This window comes from Phyllobates terribilis, unplaced genomic scaffold (assembly GCF_046119375.1).
Source record: "Phyllobates terribilis strain yellow unplaced genomic scaffold, ASM4611937v1 Scaffold_5__5_contigs__length_657084704, whole genome shotgun sequence".
NCBI classification, from domain to species: Eukaryota; Metazoa; Chordata; class Amphibia; order Anura; family Dendrobatidae; genus Phyllobates; species Phyllobates terribilis.
In genome coordinates this window covers 372,438,442-372,456,745 of record NW_027362765.1, presented here as the reverse complement: position 1 = coordinate 372,456,745, position 18,304 = coordinate 372,438,442, and the positions used below count along the sequence as shown (strand labels likewise).

At 45.5% G+C, this 18,304-nt stretch overlaps 1 pseudogene; it reads right to left on the bottom strand.

Annotated features, from left to right (window-relative positions):
* The window catches only part of LOC141271570 (uncharacterized), a 175,014-nt pseudogene that overhangs the window by 104,600 nt on the left and 52,110 nt on the right, over positions 1-18,304 (bottom strand).

Here is an 18,304-nt window from a genome sequence, read left to right as displayed (position 1 = left end):
AGGCCCTGAACTGCATCACTGACTCCGTGTCGTTACTGCTGCTGCCCTGCACCATCACCCCCATCCTCCGCATACACTGCCCTGAGGCTATACTCCTCCCGTGGGGAGTTATGCTACGCTCTGCTGCACCCACAACACCAGCCTCAGCGGTCTGCCCTGGAGCGGCGGTTCACTCTGACCGCAATCCACGGGTGGCGTAGTCGGACATTTAAACATCAAAACCACATAAATAGTTCCGCCACTGGTTTGACCGCCCTGAGCCACGGAACCGGATCGCCGCCACGAAGACTACAACCACCAGCATCCACCAAAAAGGGTCCGGCTCCGGGTGTCCCAAGGCCCAGGGGGTGCGTCAGAACATTTTCATCACCTTTCACAATCACCAATGGGACAAGGCAGGGATGTCCTCTGTCCCCTCTCTTATACATCCTAGTGACGGAGCACCTGCTCTCATCAATTCGCCATAACCCCAATATTAGGTGGATTGAGGTGGGAGGCACCGAGTACAAGTGCTCTCTATTTGCTGATGATGTCCTAGTATATATCACTCAATCACATATATCCATCCCTGCTGTTATGGCTGAAATAGATCACTTTGTTACATGGTAAAATTTTAAAATCAATGCAGCGAAGTCTGAGGCCCTCGATGTCTCCCTCCCTAAATCCATATAGGATGCCATCCAGTCCAACTTTCCCTTTGCCTGGCCCTCACAGGGTATCAAATACTTAGGAATTCCTATTCATAGAGACCTCTCCCATCTATGTTATCTTAATTTTGGGCCCTTTATTGAACAATTCCATACAGACCACGGTTGGCAAGTTAGAACTGTAAGATTCACTACGTGAACCACTGGTGTTTTGTGGAAAAGCACATGTACACCGCGTTCCAAATTATTATGCAAAAAGTGTTTAGGAGTGATAAGGGAAGAATTTGTTTGTTTGTCAGTTAAACTCATTGATGGTGATGTGTGTCAGGGCTCTTTATATCACTGTAAGCAATTGCAGACACCTGTGCTAATTAGTTTGGCAGGTGTGTCCAATGAAAGGCAAGACTACTTAAGAAGGCTCTCTCACATTATTAAGCAGCCTACATTTTCTGCCAAAATGGGAAAGAAAAAGGATGTGTCGGCTGCTGAGAAGCAACAAATTGTGGAGTGTTTAGGTCAAGGCATGACTACAATCAACATTGTGCGATGATCAGGATGAAGTGTCTTGGCAATCAAGAAGTATGTAGCTGATTCACAGTACACACGTGTGCGTGCTGATAAGGGCAAATTGAGGACTCTTTCCTACAGGCAATTACGTCAGGTTGAAAGAGCAGCGGCAAAAAAGCCTTGTCATAGCAGCAGACAAGTTTTTGAAGCTGCTTGTGCCTCCAACGTCCCCCGAACAACAAGATGCAGGGTCCTTCAGAGGTTTGCAGCTGTGCATACGCCATCCTGTCGACCTCCTCTATCCACTTCACACAAGCAGAAACGGCTCCAGTGGGCCAAACATTACATGAAGACTGATTTCAAAACTGTTTTGTTCACGGATGAGTGCCGTGCAGCGCTCGATGGTCCAGATGAATGGAGTGGAGGATGGCTGGTTGATGGACACCCCACGCAAACACGGCTACAGCGCCAACAAGGAGGAGGTGGAGTAATGTTTTGGGCTGGAATCATGGGGAGAGAGATTGTCGGCCCCTTTAGGATCCCTGAAGGCGCTAAAGATGAACTCCATAATGTATGTGGATTTTCTCAAACAGCACTTCCTGCCATGGTTCAAGAAGAAGAACCGTGTATTTCACAGCAAGATCATTTTTCTGCATGATAATGCACCATCTCATGCTGCACATAAAACATCTGCATCTCTGGCTGATATGGGCATAAAAGGGGACAAACTTATGGTGTGACCCCCATGCTCCCCTGACCTCTACCCCATTCAGAACCTTTGGAGCATCATTAAAAGGAGTGTCTATGATGGCGGGAGGCAGTTCACATCTAAGCAACAGCTCTGGGAGGGTATTCTGTCCTCATGCAAAACAATTGAAGCAGAAACCATCCAAAACCTGACAAATTCAATGGACGAGAGAGTTCAGAAGCTCCTTTCGAACAAGGGGTCCTATGTGAAAATGTAACATCACCTAGAATAAAGTTTTGAGTTGAAAACTGTTTGATTTCAGTTTCTAACAACCTGCTAATGCTTATAATTTCAAAAATGACCATTTTTTTGGTCTTTATTAAAATGAAAAGGTTGATCGAAAAGTTTGGGGGATCTAAGAGTGTGGCAACCCAGTAGTCATGATTACTTCGAATTCTGACAATATGAGGGTCATGCTGCAGGTAGTGCAGCAAGAAGGCACTTATGTGTCTTGCGCATCTCGGAGCCCCAAAATTATTTTCCGGGCTAGATGCAGCTAAAAATTATTTTTAATTTTAAATCTGGTGAAGCTTATTATAGATGGCCTAATAGGATCAGTGCTGCACACTGCTACAAAGCCCAAATTATTTTCCAGTCAAGATACAGATAAACATGATTAGTAATTTGAAAGCTTAAAACGGTTGGTAGGGTGATTTTAACCAATCATCAAGCTTTTACTCTCCCCAGGATGACACAGGGGTAGAAAAGTCGTTTCGGATCCATGATTTGTTCATCTTTATGAACGTGAGTCTGTCTACATTATCAGTGGAGAGCCGCGTGCGCTTATCTGTCAGCACACCACCAGCAGCGCTGAACACACGTTCAGACAGAACGCTGGCTGCGGGGCATGACAAGATCTCCAAGGCGTAAGTGGCTAGCTCCGGCCATTTATCCAGATTGGAAGCCCAAAAAGAGCAAGGGTCCAGTGACACAGTCGTGGCTTCAATGTTTACTTGGAGATACTCCTGTACCATCGTCTCTAGGCGTTGACTATGTGTCAGACTTCTTGTCTCCTGTGGCCTTGCAAAGGATGGGCTAAAAAAGTGGTGAAATGATTCCGCAAAATTGATGTTACCAGCAGATACTGTGGTTATGTTACGGTTTGAGTGCTGAACACTTGACGGTCCCACGGTTGGCAAGTTGGAACTGTGAGATTCACTACGTGCACCACTGGTATTTTGTGGAAAAGCACATGTAAGATTCTGCAACAGTCTCTGCTGATACTCCTGCATGCGTGCATCCCTTTCTATGGCAGGAATAATTTCTGCAAATTTACTTTTGTACCGGGGATCTAACAGTGTGGCAACCCAGTAGTCAGGATTATTTCTAATTCTCACAATTCGAGGGTCATGTTGCAGGTAGTGCAGCAAGAAGGCACTCATGTGTGTTGCGCATCCAGGAGCACCAAGTCCCTGTTGTGTTGGTGGCGAGGTAACAATCATGCTTCCTTCCTCTGTCCTCTCCCCCCAACCTCGCACAACAGAAATGTGATCAAGGTCTCCCTCATCTGATGAGTCTTCCATCAGTTCGTCCTCCACTTCTTCCTGGGCTCCTGCACCTTCCTCACTAGTTTGGCTGCTACCATGCGCCCTGGTAAAATCATCTCCCCCACCCTCACATGCCTGCCGCCTTGGTGCTGCCGACCGTCTGGACCTTGCAGATGTTAGCCCTTCCGCATACAACTCCTCCTCCTCTACTTCCTCCACCTCCTCTTGTGCCACCACCTGACTCCGAATTCTGTTTAACATGTGCTCCAGCATGTAAATCACCGGAATAGTCATGCTGATAATGGCATCGTCAGCACTAAACATCTTCGTCGCCATTTCAAAACTGTGCAGAAGGGTGCATAGGTCCCTGATCTGAGACCACTCCTCCAGCGTGATTTGCCCCACCTCTGAATCTCGTTGGCTCAGGCTATACGTCAGAACGTATTGCACCAGGGCTTGTCGGTGCTGCCACAGTCGCTGCAACATGTGCAGAGTTGAATTCCACCGGGTAGGCACATCGCATTTTAGCCGGTGAAGTGGCAGGCCCAACGACTTCTGTAGAGATGTAAGTCGCTGAGCTGCGGGATGCGAACGGCGGAAGTGAGCACACAGCGACCGTGCCCTCTGCAGAAGGCCATCTAGTCTGGGATAGTGGGCTAAAAATTGCTGGACAACCAGGTTCAACACGTGAGCCATACAAGGCACGTGTGTGACATTGCCCCGGCGAAGGGCCGCACCCAGGTTTGCAGCATTGTCGCACACGGCCTTCCCTGGTTTCAGGTCCAGTGGAGACAACCATTCATGAAATTGGTTCTCCAGAGCTGACCACAACTCCTCAGCTGTGTGACTCACATTTCCCAGACATTTCAATGTAAAAACCGCCTGATGACGTTGAGCCCTACTGCCAGCATAGTAAGGAGGTGTGCAGGATCCCTTCTGCGCAGTTAGAAAGCTTGTGGCATGACCAGACAGGCTTTGGGTGCAGGTGGAAGACCGAGAGGAGGTTGAGGAGGCAGAAGCAGTGGAGGAACTTTGACATAAAGAGGATTGACGCACAACTCGTGGGGACGGCAAGACTTGGACAGCAGCCCCTTGTCCTGCTGTCACCATAGTTACCCAGTGCCCAGTCAGCGACATGTAACGCCCCTGTCCATGCCTACTCGTCCAAGTGTCTGTGGTGAAATGCACCCTGTCACACACAGAGTTTCTCAAAGAAGCGGTGATGTTGTGTGCGACATGCTGGTGGAGTGCAGGCACACCTTTCTTTGAGAAGTAGTGCCGACTGGGCATCTGGTACTGGGGCACTGCGACGGACATAAGGTCTCGAAAATCCTCTGTGTCCACCAGGCGGAAAGGCAGCATTTCTGTAGCCAAGAGCTTGCAGATGGTGAAATTCAACCTCTTAGCTTTCTCATGGCTAGGAGGAAATGGTCTTTTACTTGTCCACATCTGAGGGACCGAGGGCTGGCTATTGTGCTTAGACGGGGTTGATAAGGGTGTCCCCGGCAAACTGCCGGTCTGTGAGGAAGATGCAGGCGGACATGTTAGGTTGCCTTGATCCAAAGGTGGTGCTATCGATGTCGGACAGCACTCAAGACCAGCTGGTGTTACCACCTCCAAAGAAAATGATGACCTGCCAATCACGCTGGCTGTTGCGGGTAAAGAGGTGGCAGGTCTGCGCCCCAAAACAGGTGTGACTGCTGTCCCCCCAGTCACAGAGGATGAAGAGGCCGCGGATGCACAAGATATGGCAGACGGTGGTTGGCCCGGCCGGCTAGGCCGCATTGTAGCACACTGAGCTTCCCACTGCAACTTATGCTTCATGTCCATGTGCCGGTTCATGCATGAAGTACTCAAACTATGTATTTTTTGGCCTCTACTTAGCTTTTGCTGACAAATGTTACAGATAACACGAGTTGGGTCATCTTTATCGATCTGAAAAAATGCCCAGGCTATGCAAGGCTTAGCACCCATGCGACCTGAAGAGCCACCACGACTTGTGGTGAGAGGCAGAGTTGTGTTTGAGGATGCAGTTGTTGACGTGCTTCCAGTACTACGTCTCTGTCCAGGAAGGCGCAACCTGACCTCATCGTCACTAGCATCTTCCTCCACCTCCTCTGCTGACCTCATCTCTTGGCTGACTGTGGGTTGACAGTAAGTGGGATCTCCGACCTCATCATCATCACCCTGTGCGTTATCACACCCGTCGTCCTCAGAGCCAACCTGTTCCTGCCCTGACAAAAAACTAAAGTTGTCGCTCCAATCAGGTATTTGAGTCTTATCATCGTCTTCCTCATTGTCTCCACCAACAGGAGTTACAGTTTGGGAATGAGGGTCTACATTATGGTCAGAACCTTCTGCGTCTGGTCCTGGATCCGACTCATAAAGATTCTGGGCATCAGTGCAGATCATTTCCTCGTCTGGATTCACAGAAGCGCTGGAGTCGACCTCTGATTCCCAGTAAACAGCTCTGCAGACTCAACCATCTGTTCTACCTCATACTCAGACGGGCAGCTGGAGATTTGGGAGCTGTGAGGAAGCAAGTGCGATTTGGGTGACACCTTTGAGGACTGGAGTATTTGTGATGTTGAAGTTGATGTGGAGGAGAGCCCACTTAAAGGAGCACTTGATATCCGTTGAAGCACCTGCTGTTTTTGTGCCTCATCTGGAATTTGTAGCGATTGGCGTGGCCGTAAGAAAGGGATCTTATCACATTGTCCGCTAAAAGAAGTAGACATTTTAGTTTGGCTGGAAGATGGTCTTTCTTCTGCACCTACCCCACGGACACAACCTTTTTTCCCCTTCCCAACACGCCTATTCCCCTTTCCACCAGCAGCAGGCCTTTTTCCACTCATTTTGGTGGTTAACTAATTCACAACTCTGGAGTTGTTTGCACAAAAAAACAATGGATGGTAACCGAGCAGAGCTGAGTGGCCAAACTGTGGTATTAGGCCAAAACTATTGGCTGGGTTAGATGCAGAAAAAAATTATTTTTAATTTGCAACCTGATGGAGGTCAGTATAGATGGACTAATAGACCAAGTCCCACACACCGCTAGAAGCCCAAATATTTTTTCAGAGGTAGATGCAGAAAATTTTTTTATTCAATTTGCAACCTGATGGAGGTCAGTATAGATGGACTAATAGACCAAGTCCCACACACTGCTAGAAGCCCAAATATTTTTTCAGAGCTAGATGCAGAAAAAAATTATTTTTAATTTGCAACCTGATGGAGGTCAGTATAGATGGACTAATAGACCAAGTCCCACACACTGCTAGAAGCCCAAATATTTTTTCAGAGCTAGATGCAGAAAAAAATTATTTTTAATTTGCAACCTGATGGAGGTCAGTATAGATGGACTAATAGACCAAGTCCCACACACCGCTAGAAGCCCAAATATTTTTTCAGAGCTAGATGCAGAAAAAAATTATATTCAATTTGCAACCTGCTGGAGGTCAGTATAGATGGACTAATAGAACAAGTCCCACACACTGCTAGAAGCCCAAATATTTTTTCAGAGCTAAATGAAGAAAAAAATTATTTTTAATTTGCAACCTGATGGAGGTCAGTATAGAAGGACTAATAGAACAAGTCCCACACACTGCTAGAAGCCCAAATATTTTTTCAGAGCTAAATGAAGAAAAAAATTATTTTTAATTTGCAACCTGATGGAGGTCAGTATAGATGGACTAATAGACCAAGTCCCACACACCGCTAGAAGCCCAAATATTTTTTCAGAGCTAGATGCAGAAAATTTTTTTATTCAATTTGCAACCTGATGGAGGTCAGTATAGATGGACTAATAGACCAAGTCCCACACACTGCTAGAAGCCCAAATATTTTTTCAGAGCTAGATGCAGAAAAAAATTATTTTTAATTTGCAACCTGATGGAGGTCAGTATAGATGGACTAATAGACCAAGTCCCACACACTGCTAGAAGCCCAAATATTTTTTCAGAGCTAGATGCAGAAAAAAATTATTTTTAATTTGCAACCTGATGGAGGTCAGTATAGATGGACTAATAGACCAAGTCCCACACACTGCTAGAAGCCCAAATATTTTTTCAGAGATAAATGAAGAAAAAAATTATTTTTAATTTGCAACCTGATGGAGGTCAGTATAGATGGACTAATAGACCAAGTCCCACACACTGCTAGAAGCCCAAATATTTTTTCAGAGCTAGATGCAGAAAAAAATTATTTTTAATTTGCAACCTGATGGAGGTCAGTATAGATGGACTAATAGACCAAGTCCCACACACCGCTAGAAGCCCAAATAGTTTTTCAGAGCTAGATGCAGAAAAAAAATATTTTTAATTTGCAACCTGATGGAGGTCAGTATAGATGGACTAATAGAACAAGTCCCACACGCTGCTAGAAGCCCAAATATTTTTTCAGAGCTAGATGCAGAAAAAAATTATTTTTAATTTGCAACCTGATGGAGGTCAGTATAGATGGACTAATAGACCAAGTCCCACACACTGCTAGAAGCCCAAATATTTTTTCAGAGCTAGATGCAGAAAAAAATTATTTTTAATTTGCAACCTGATGGAGGTCAGTATAGATGGACTAATAGACCAAGTCCCACACACCGCTAGAAGCCCAAATAGTTTTTCAGAGCTAGATGCAGAAAAAAAATATTTTTAATTTGCAACCTGATGGAGGTCAGTATAGGTGGACTAATAGACCAAGTCCCACACGCTGCTAGAAGCCCAAATATTTTTTCAGAGATAAATGAAGAAAAAAATTATTTTTAATTTGCAACCTGATGGAGGTCAGTATAGATGGACTAATAGACCAAGTCCCACACACTGCTAGAAGCCCAAATATTTTTTCAGAGCTAAATGAAGAAAAAAATTATTTTTAATTTGCAACCTGATGGAGGTCAGTATAGATGGACTAATAGACCAAGTCCCACACACTGCTAGAAGCCCAAATATTTTTTCAGAGCTAGATGCAGAAAAAAATTATATTCAGTTTGCAACCTGATGGAGGTCAGTATAGATGGACTAATAGAATGATGCTATGCCCAAAAGATTTTACTTCACTAGGTGCAGTAAAAAAATTGGTATTCTATACACAGGTGGTATATCTTGCAACACAGATAGGCTACTCCACTGACTAACACACTCTGCAATAGGCCAAAAAGGATTAGCTTTGCTAGATTCAGCCAAATGCTGTGAAAAAAACTTGCACAGCACTGGCACAGACCTGCCTGGCAAAAACTGATAGGAACTGATGTAACCTAGTCCTGAAAAGGACTCCAATTACAATTAGTCTTTACTCCCACAATCTATCTATTTAAGAGCACAGACCTGCCTGATAAAAGTCGTAGGAAATGCTGTAACCTAGTCCTTAAAAGGACTGCAATCACAACTATTCCCTACTCCCAAGCTATCTGTATATTTGTGCGAAAATTGGCTTGAAATTAACAAGGTATAGCGCACACAGCAACAGCGGTGCCGTCTAACACGCAGCTGCAGCAGTGAGAAAATGGTGGCGACGGGGAAAATGGCTTGGTCTTATAGGGCAAGGACATGTGACATACACTGCCAATGACACATGCCCTTGCTTGTGTGAAAAAAAGCACTTCGCTCCGTGTGTGCGCTGCTGATAGGCTGACAGATTGCACCTCCCCACTGCAAATGCGGGAAAGAGAAAAAAAAATGGAGATCTTCATTGTTCCTGCAGAGATCCATCCCCTGCCCCTCCCCCCGCCCCGCTGTACACTCAAACTGCGTATTAACATTAATTTTCATCATTACTGAGAAAAAATCCAGTTATGATTTTGGTGCACGAACAGTTATCGAACATAACCTCGAACAGCCGAATTTTTCTCAAATTGTTCGTGTTCGCCGACCGGCTCGAACACCGCCCAAAACAGCTCGAATTTGAGATTGGCGAACAGTTCGAGTAGAACAACGCTCATCTCTAGTGGTGAGAGATATAGGAGAGTGCATTTTTGATACTATTAGTCAGACAGAGACGAAATGGACAGAGAAGAGAGTCAGTGTCTAATACTGTCTGGCAGAGAGATAAAGGGAGATAGGAAAGTGACAGTCTAATGCTGTTAGGCAGGGAGGGACAGATACAGGGGCAAACACTGACAGCTTGGGGCCCCTGTGCAAGAAATGTTTGGGCCCCCCTCCTTTTATGGCAACCAAGCTATACATATATATATTTATTTAATAGTCTCCTCTCATTATGTTTACTGAACAAATATATAAACGCAATACTTTTGTTTTTGGTCCCACTTTCCATGATCTAAGACTTTTTCTCTGAACACAAAAGGCCTTTTTCTCTCAAATACTTTTCGCAAATTTGCCAAAATCTGTGTTAGTGAGCTCTTCTCCTTTGCCGTGATAATCCATCCACCTCACAGGTATGGCATATCCAGAAGCTAATTAGAAATCATGATTATTGCATGGCCACAATAAAAGGCCCCTCCAAAATGTGCAGTTTTATCACACAGCACAATGCCACAGATGTCGAAAGTTTTGAGGGAGCGTGCAATTGGCATGCTGACTGTAGGAATGGCCACCCGGACAGCTGCTGCAACAACCGGTTTGCATAACTAAAGAGTTTCTGTGCAAACTGTCAGAAACCATCTCAGGGAAGCTCATCTCCCCCAGATTACAGTTCGTCGTCATAACCGAGTGGGCAAATATTCACATTCAATGGTGTCTGGCACTTTGGAAAAATGTTCTCTTCACAGATGAATCCCGGTTTTCACTGTACAGGGCAGATGGCAAGGCTTTGTGTATGGCGTCGTGTGGGTGAGCGGTTTGCTGATGTCATCGTTTGAATGGAGTGGCCCATGGTGGCGGTGGGGTTATGCTATGGGCAGGCGTATGTTATGGACAACTAACACAGGTGCATTTTATTGATGCCATTTTGAATGAACAAAGATACCGTGACGAGATCCTGAGGCCCATTGTTGTGCCATTCATCCACGACCATCACCTCATGTTGTAGCATGATAATGCACAGACCTATGTTGCAAGGTTCCTGGAAGCTGAAAACATCCCAGTTCTTGCATTGCCAGCAAAATCACCGGATATGTCACCCATTGAGCATATTTGGGATGCTCTGGATCGGTGTATACTATAGTGTGTTCAAATTCCTGCCAATATCCAACAACTTCACACAACCATTGACACGAAGTGGAGCAACATTCCACAGGCCACAATTAACAACCAAATCGATGCGAAGGAGATGTGTGGCACTGCGTGAGGCAAATGGTCGTCACACCAGATACTGACTGGTTTTCTTCCCCCAATACTGTAAAACTGCACATTTTAGAGTGGGCTTTTATTGTGGCCAGCCAAAGTCCCACCTGTGCAATAATCATGCTGTCTAATCAGCATCTTGATATGCCACACCTGTCAGGTTGATGGATTATTTTGGTAAAGGAGAAGATCTCACTAACGCAGATTTTGACAAATTTGTGAACGATATTTGAGAGGAAAGGGCCTTTTGTGTACAATGAAAAGGTCTTAGATCTTTGACTTCAGCTCATTAAAAATGGAGCACAAACAAATGTGTTGAGTTTATATTTTTGTTCAGTGTATATTGCCATCACCTATTACATAGTGGCCGTCTCATGTTATGTACAGCAGCGTCCCTTACATATCGGATTCTTGTTATTATTGTTAGTTATAGTTTTCTGTTCTTTATTACAAACCGTCTTCTCTTGTTAGAAATAAAAAGAAATGATGGCTGATGGAGCAATGGAAAGTTTCTTTTCTAATGGAGGCAGCTGATGGACCGGTCTTCTGGTCAGATGCTGCCCCATCAGCAGTCATTTTATATCTAACAACCCAGGACTCTAAGTAATAAGGAGAGGGTGTTGTGATTAACAAGAACGAGAATACGCTATGTAAGGGTCAGTGCTAAATATAACAAGACATACTACTATGTAATAATGGGACAGCACTCTACATAACAGAGGATGCCACATAATAAGGGAATGCCCCATGGACATAACTAGAGTATGATACGTAATATGGAAGGCCTCCAGTAATAATCTCCTCCATACTGGGCCCCTTCCTGGGATAATGTCCCCCATCCTGGTATAATGAGTCCCTCGGATTAACAACCAGATGTAATAGTCGCTGGGGGGCTCCCCTCCACCTCTGGGCCCCGATGCAGCTGCACCAATGATATGTCTGCCCCTGGCCAGATAGCTGCTGTCAGTGTGCTAAGCAGCTCATTTTTTGTATTTGTGCATTTTGGTGCAACCAGTATTGTATATTTTGGCATAAAAAATAAACATTTCAAAAGCACAGACAACCAGTTGAAAAAAGATTGATTGCTGTCAGTCAGAGAAATAAAATTCTAGTCTTGCAGATATGATACCTTTTAATGGCTAACAAAAATTAAATAAATTATGTTACAAAGCAAGCTTTCGCGACTACTTATGTCTCTTCATCAGACATGGTATAACAAAGTATCTGAAGAAACATACAGTTGTGCTCAAAAGTTTACATACCCCTGAATAATTTTTCCTTTCTTGGCCTTGTTTCAGAGAATATGAATGATAACAAAAAAACTTTTTCTCCACTCATGGTTATTGGTTGGGTGAAGCCATTTATTGTCAAACTACTGTGTTTTCTCTTTTTAAATCTTAATGACAACCAAAAATATCCAAATAACCCTGATCAAAAGTTCACATACCCTGGTGATTTTGGCCTGATAACATGAACAGAATTTGACACAAATGGGTTTGAATGGCTACTAAAGGTAACATCCTCACCTGTGACCTGTTTGCTTGTAATCAGTGTGTGTGCATAAAGGCTGAGTGAGTATCTGGGATCCAGACAGACGCTTGCATCTTTCATCCAGCCACTGACATTTGTGGATTGTGAGTCATCGGGAAAGCAAAGAATTGTCAACGGATCTACGGGAAAAGGTAGTTGAACTGTATAACACAGGAAAGGGATACAAAAAGATATCCAAGGAATTGATAATGCCAGTCAGCAGCGTTCAAACTGTGATTAACAAATGGAAAATCAGGGGCTCTGTAAAAACCAAACCACGTTCAGGTAGGCCAAAAAAATTTCGGCCACAACTGCCAGGAAAATTGTTCGGCATGCAAAGAAAAACCCACAAAATAACATCAGCTGAAATTCAGGACTCTCTGAAAACTAGCGATGTGGCTATTTCAAGATGCACAATAAGGAGGCACTTGAAGAAAAATGGGCTGCATGGCCGAGTCGCCAGAAGAAAGCCATTACTGCGCAAATGCCACAAAGTATCTGTTACGCTCACGCCCAGACTGACTGGCGTGAGCGTGGTTAGTGGTCCCACTGGGCCACGAACCAAGGAGTGCCTGGAGGGGCGTGACTAGGGGCCTCGCCAGATCCGACCATGAACACACGGATGCTTAATGGACTCTGTGGTCCGAGGAGGGTCGTGGAAGGTGACCCAGGTGCTACTCCAGGTCAGACCCCGGTCACAGCTGTTGATCCACACCGGGGAATGCAGGAACCAGCAGGTTTGGCTGGTATGCAGACAGGCGGGTACTGGCAGGCACGGCTGGTATGCAGGCAGGTGGGTACTAGCAGACACGGCAGGTATGCAGACAGGCGGGTACTGGCAGGCACGGCTGGTATACTGACAGGCCGATACTGGCAGGCACGGCTGGTATACTGACAGGCCGATATTGGCAGGTAGGAAAACAGGCTGGATATGGACCAGTACAGACTGGGATACAGGAACAGAGCAGCAGGTGCGGTGGACAAGCAGAGCAGGACCGTAGGCGCGGAGGACAAGCAAAGCAGAACCGCAGACGCGGAGGACAAGCGGAGCACAGCAGAGCAGAACCGCAGGTGCGGAGGACAAGCGGAGCAGAGCGGAACCGCAGGCGCGGAGGACAAGCGGAGCAGAGCGGAACCGCAGGTGCGGAGGACAAGCTGAGCAGAGCAGACCGGAACCGCAGGCGTGGAGGACAAGCGGAGCAGAGCAGAACCGCAGGTGCGGAGGACAAGCGGAGCAGAGCAGAACCGAAGGTGCAGGCAGACAGGACAGGACTCTCTTCACATGGAACAGACTAGGAAACACAGGAAGATAGCTAGAACACAGGAGGTAGATACGGAGGCAGGGAAACGGGACAAGCAGAACCAGATACACACAAGGTCCTTGCAATGAAGTAGCGAGTGGACACAAAACTCACAAACAGAAGTACAGAGACGAGTTGGAGTTAGGTACTGGTTCAACACAGGAGGAAAAGGGAAATATCGGACATAGAGACAAACAGGTAACAGACTAGGAAACAGTTCAGTGCCGGGACACCTCCTCCTCCCAGCCCGGGGCTCAAAGCATCGCCCCACTCCTGACGCCGGCCTCCTGAAGCAGCGACCCTGCCACCTGTGACCCTGCTCCACTGCCGCCAACCCCTCAGTAAGCTACCGTAAAATGGGACTAAAAGACACACCACTATTTTATTTCAAAAATATTTTTTCCTATTTTTCTCCCTAAAATTTGGGATGTGTCTTATAGTCCGCAAAATTTGGTATGTTACTTCAGATACTTTGTTACACCATAACTAATGAAGGGATTATTATACGGATTATTCCTTATGAAAAGATAATTTTCAAAACCAGAAAATGCACTAGAAAATTACACAAAGTGTTATCACTTTATAACAGGATATTATCTGGATTGTATTAATTTAAAAGATGTTTATTGGTAATTGCAAACGTTTCATACATTACATACAATTATTTGATGTTCAAGAAGATATGATTGGCAGATAAAACATTTCCCACATTGATAACACAAATATGGCTTCTCCTCTGTATTGATTCTCTGATTATTAACAAGATCTGATTTCTGGTTGAAATCTTTCACACTTTATCAACACGAAAATGATTTCTCTCCCGTGTGACTTTTCTGGTATCTATGAAGATGTGATTTCTGGGTAAAATTTTTCCCACATTCTGAACATGAAATTTTTTTCTCCTGCGTGTGATTTTTCACATTTACCACATAACATGATTTATTTGTAAACCCTTTTCCACACTCTAAGCATGGATAGTGCTTCTCACCTGTGTGACTTTTCTGATGTCTACCAAGATCTGATTTAAATGTAAAACATTTCCCACATTCTGAACATGGATATGGCTTCTCCCCTGTGTGACTTCTCTGATGTCTAAGAAGATATGATTGAGTTATAAAACACTTCCCACACTCCAAGCAACAATAAGGCCTGTCCCCTGTGTGAATTTTCTGATGACCAACAAGATGTGATCTCTGACTGAAATATTTCCCACATTCTGAACATGAATACGGCTTCTCCCCTGTGTGAATTCTCTGATGTATAACAAGAATAGATTTCTTGATAAAACTTTTTCCGCATTCTGAACATGAAAATGGCTTCTCCCCTGTGTGTGTTCTCTGATGTATAACAAGAGATGATTTCTTGTTAAAACATTTTTCACAGTCTGAACATGAATATGGTTTATCTCCTTTGCGAGCTGCTGGATATTTCATACCGATTCTGTGAATTTTTCTTTTCTTTTTAATCTGTGATGAATCAGAAGACGAGGGAATATCTGGCAAAATGGCACGTACTTCATGTGTAGCTTGTGAGATATCAGGGTTTTCTGCCTTAAAATCTAACGTCAGATGTCCCTCTGAGTTCCTTTTACAGTCATCTGCCAAAAATTGAACCATATTTGATTATTTATTAATAATAATAGAACTTTAACTCCTTCACCCCAATCCTGTTTTCACCTTCCTGACTAGGCCAAATTTTATAATTCTGACCAGTGTCACTTTATATAGTAACAACTCTGGAACGCTTCAACATATCCTAGTGATTCTAAGAATTTTTTTTCGTGACATGCTGTACTTCATGATAGTGGTAACTATTGGTCGATATGAGATTGTGTTTATTTATGAAAATATTGAAACTTTCGCAATTATAATGCTTTGAATTTTTAGGCCCTTGAACCATATAGTTATACCACACAAAATAGATAATAAATAACATTTACCACATGTCTACTTCACACCAGCATCATTTTTGAAACATAATATTTTCGTTAGGAAGTTAGAAGGGTTAAAAGTTTATCAGTAATTTTTCAATTTACCAACAAACTTTGCAAAACCAAGCAAAAAGCCTTTGAGAGGCCTGTGTGACAGAAAACACCCAAAAGTGTCACCATTTTAAAAACTACTGAAAACCACATTGAAGAAGTTAATTAAACCTTTAGGTGCTTCACAGGAATTAAAGCAACGTGGAAGGAAAAAATTAACATTTTCATATTTCCCACAAATTTTTTATCCCTAAGCCCCAAATTTTTCATTTTCACAAGGGTAACAGGAAAAATGGACCATACAATTCATTGTGCAATTTTTCCAGAGTACACTGATACCCCATATGTGGGGGAAAACTACTGTTTGGGTGCATGGCAGGGCTCAGAAGGATGGAGCACCATTTGACTTTTGGAGTGCAGAATTATCGGCATAGATAGCATACGCCACGACACGATTGTAGAGCCCCTGACGAGCCTAAACAGTAGAAACCCCCAAAAGTGACCCCATTTTGAAAGCTAGACCCATTAAGTTATTTATCTAGATGTGTGGTGAACACCTTGAACCCAAAGATACGTCACAGAATTTTATAACGTTGAAAATGAAAAAAATTATTTTTCCCACAAAAATATTGCTTTAGCACTAAAAGTTTCATTTTCACAAAGGTAACACGAGAAGATGGACTATACAAATTGTTGTGCAATTTCTCCTCAGTACACCGATCCCCCATAAGTTGTGGAAAACTACTATATGGGCACGAGGCAAAGCTCGAAAGGGAAGGAGGGCCATTTTGTACTCATTTAATTTTGACATTTCTTTGATTTTATCGCTTCCTTTTTGACTTTCTAGAATATAAAATCCATATACTGTAATAATAAAGAATGGCTGTTCCTACATAATGGTTTATTTTTGGGCCTTCTGTGCGACCCTCCTTTCCCGTTTTACATCCTTCCTTTTTCCTATTGGCTCCTATAGGTAATTCCCTACCATTTCCTATTTTGAACCTGGATAGGTTTTTCTGACTCACTCCCTTGGACATGTCAGATGATCAATTGGTATAATGGGGATCCACTAATCCTGGCCCCATAAAATGGTATTTTACGACTTAGTTTTTTGGGTAGTCTGATGCTGTCTACGACTATTAAGTATGATATGGTTTGTTCCATGGCGTGGTTATAATATCGGCGCTAGACACGCTATTGGAACAATATAAATGTTACGCTCATGCCCGGACTGACTGGGCCACGAATCGAAGAGTGCCTGGAGGGGCGTGACTAGGGGCCTCGCCAGATCCGACCACGAACACAAGGCAGCTTAATCGACTCCGTGGTCTGAGGAGGGACCTGGGAGGTGGCCCAGGTGCTACTCCAGGTCAGATCCCAGTCACAGCTGTTGACCCACACCGGAGAATGCAGGAACGGGCAGGTTAGTCTGGTATGCAGACAGGTGGGTACTGGCAGGCACGGCTGGTATGCAGACACGTGGGTACTGGCAGGCGCGGCTGGTATGCAGAGAGGTGGGTACTGGCAGGCACGGCTGGTATGCAGACAGGTGTGTACTGGCAGGCACGGCAGGTATGCAGACAGGCGGGTACTGGCAGGCATGGCAGGTATGCAGACAGGCGGGTACTGGCAGGCACGGCAGATATGCAGATAGGCCGATACTGGCAGGTAGGAAAGCAGGCTGGATAGGGACCAGTACAGACTGGGATACAGGAACAGAGCCGCAGGTGCGGTGGACAAGCAGAGCAGAACCGCAGGCGCAGAGAACAAGCAGAGCAGAGCAGAACCGCAGGCGCGGAGGACAAGCAGAGCAGAACCAAAGGCGAGGAGGACAAGCGGAGGAGGGCAGAGCAGAACCCAGGCACAGAGGACAAGCTGAGCAGAGCAGAACCGCAGGCGCAGAGGACAAGCAGAGCAGAACCGCAGGCACGGAAGACAAGCGGAGCAGAGCGGAACCGCAGGCGCGGAGAGCAAACGAAGCAGAGCAGAGCGGAACCGCAGGCGCGGAGGACAAGCGGAGCAGAGCAGAGCGGAAAAGCAGGCGCGGAGGACAAGCGGAGCAGAGCCCCAGGCACGGAGAACAAGCGGAGTAGAGCAGAGCGGAACCGCAGGTGCGGAGAACAAGTGAAGCAGAGCAGAGCGGAACCGCAGGCGCGGAGGACAAGCGGTGTAGAGCAGAGCGGAACCACAGGCGCGGAGGACAAGCGAGCAGAGCAGAGCGGAACCGCAGGTGCGGAGGACAAGCGGAGCAGAGCAGACCGGATCCGCAGGCACGGAGGACAAGAGGAGCAGAGCAGAGCGGAACCGCAGGCGCGGAGGACAAGCGGAGCAGAGCAGAGTGGAACCGCAGGCGCGGAGGACAAGCGGAGCAGAACCGCAGGTGCGGAGGACAAGCGGAGCAGAGCAGAGCGGAACCACAGGCGTGGAGAACGAGCAGAGCAGAGCGGAACCGCAGGCGCGGAGGACAAGCAGAGCAAAGAGGAACCACAGGCGCGGAGGACAAGCGGAGCAGAGCCGCAGGCGCGGAGGACAAGCGGAGCAAAGCAGAGTGGAACCGCAGGCACGGAGGACAAGCGGAGCAGAGCAGAGCGGAACTGCAGGTGCAGGCAGACAGGACAGGGCTCTGTTCACATGGAACAAACTGGGAAACACAGGAAGATAGCTAGAACACAGGAGGTAGATACGGAGGCAGGGAAATGGGACAAGCAGAACCAGATACACACAAGGTACTTGCAATGAAGTAGCGAGTGGACACAAAACTCACAAACAGAAGTACAGAGACAATGAGTTGGAGTTAGGTGCAGGTTCAGACACTGCAGGAAAAAGAAAGGATCGGACATAGAGACAAACAGGTAACGGACTAGGAAACAGTTC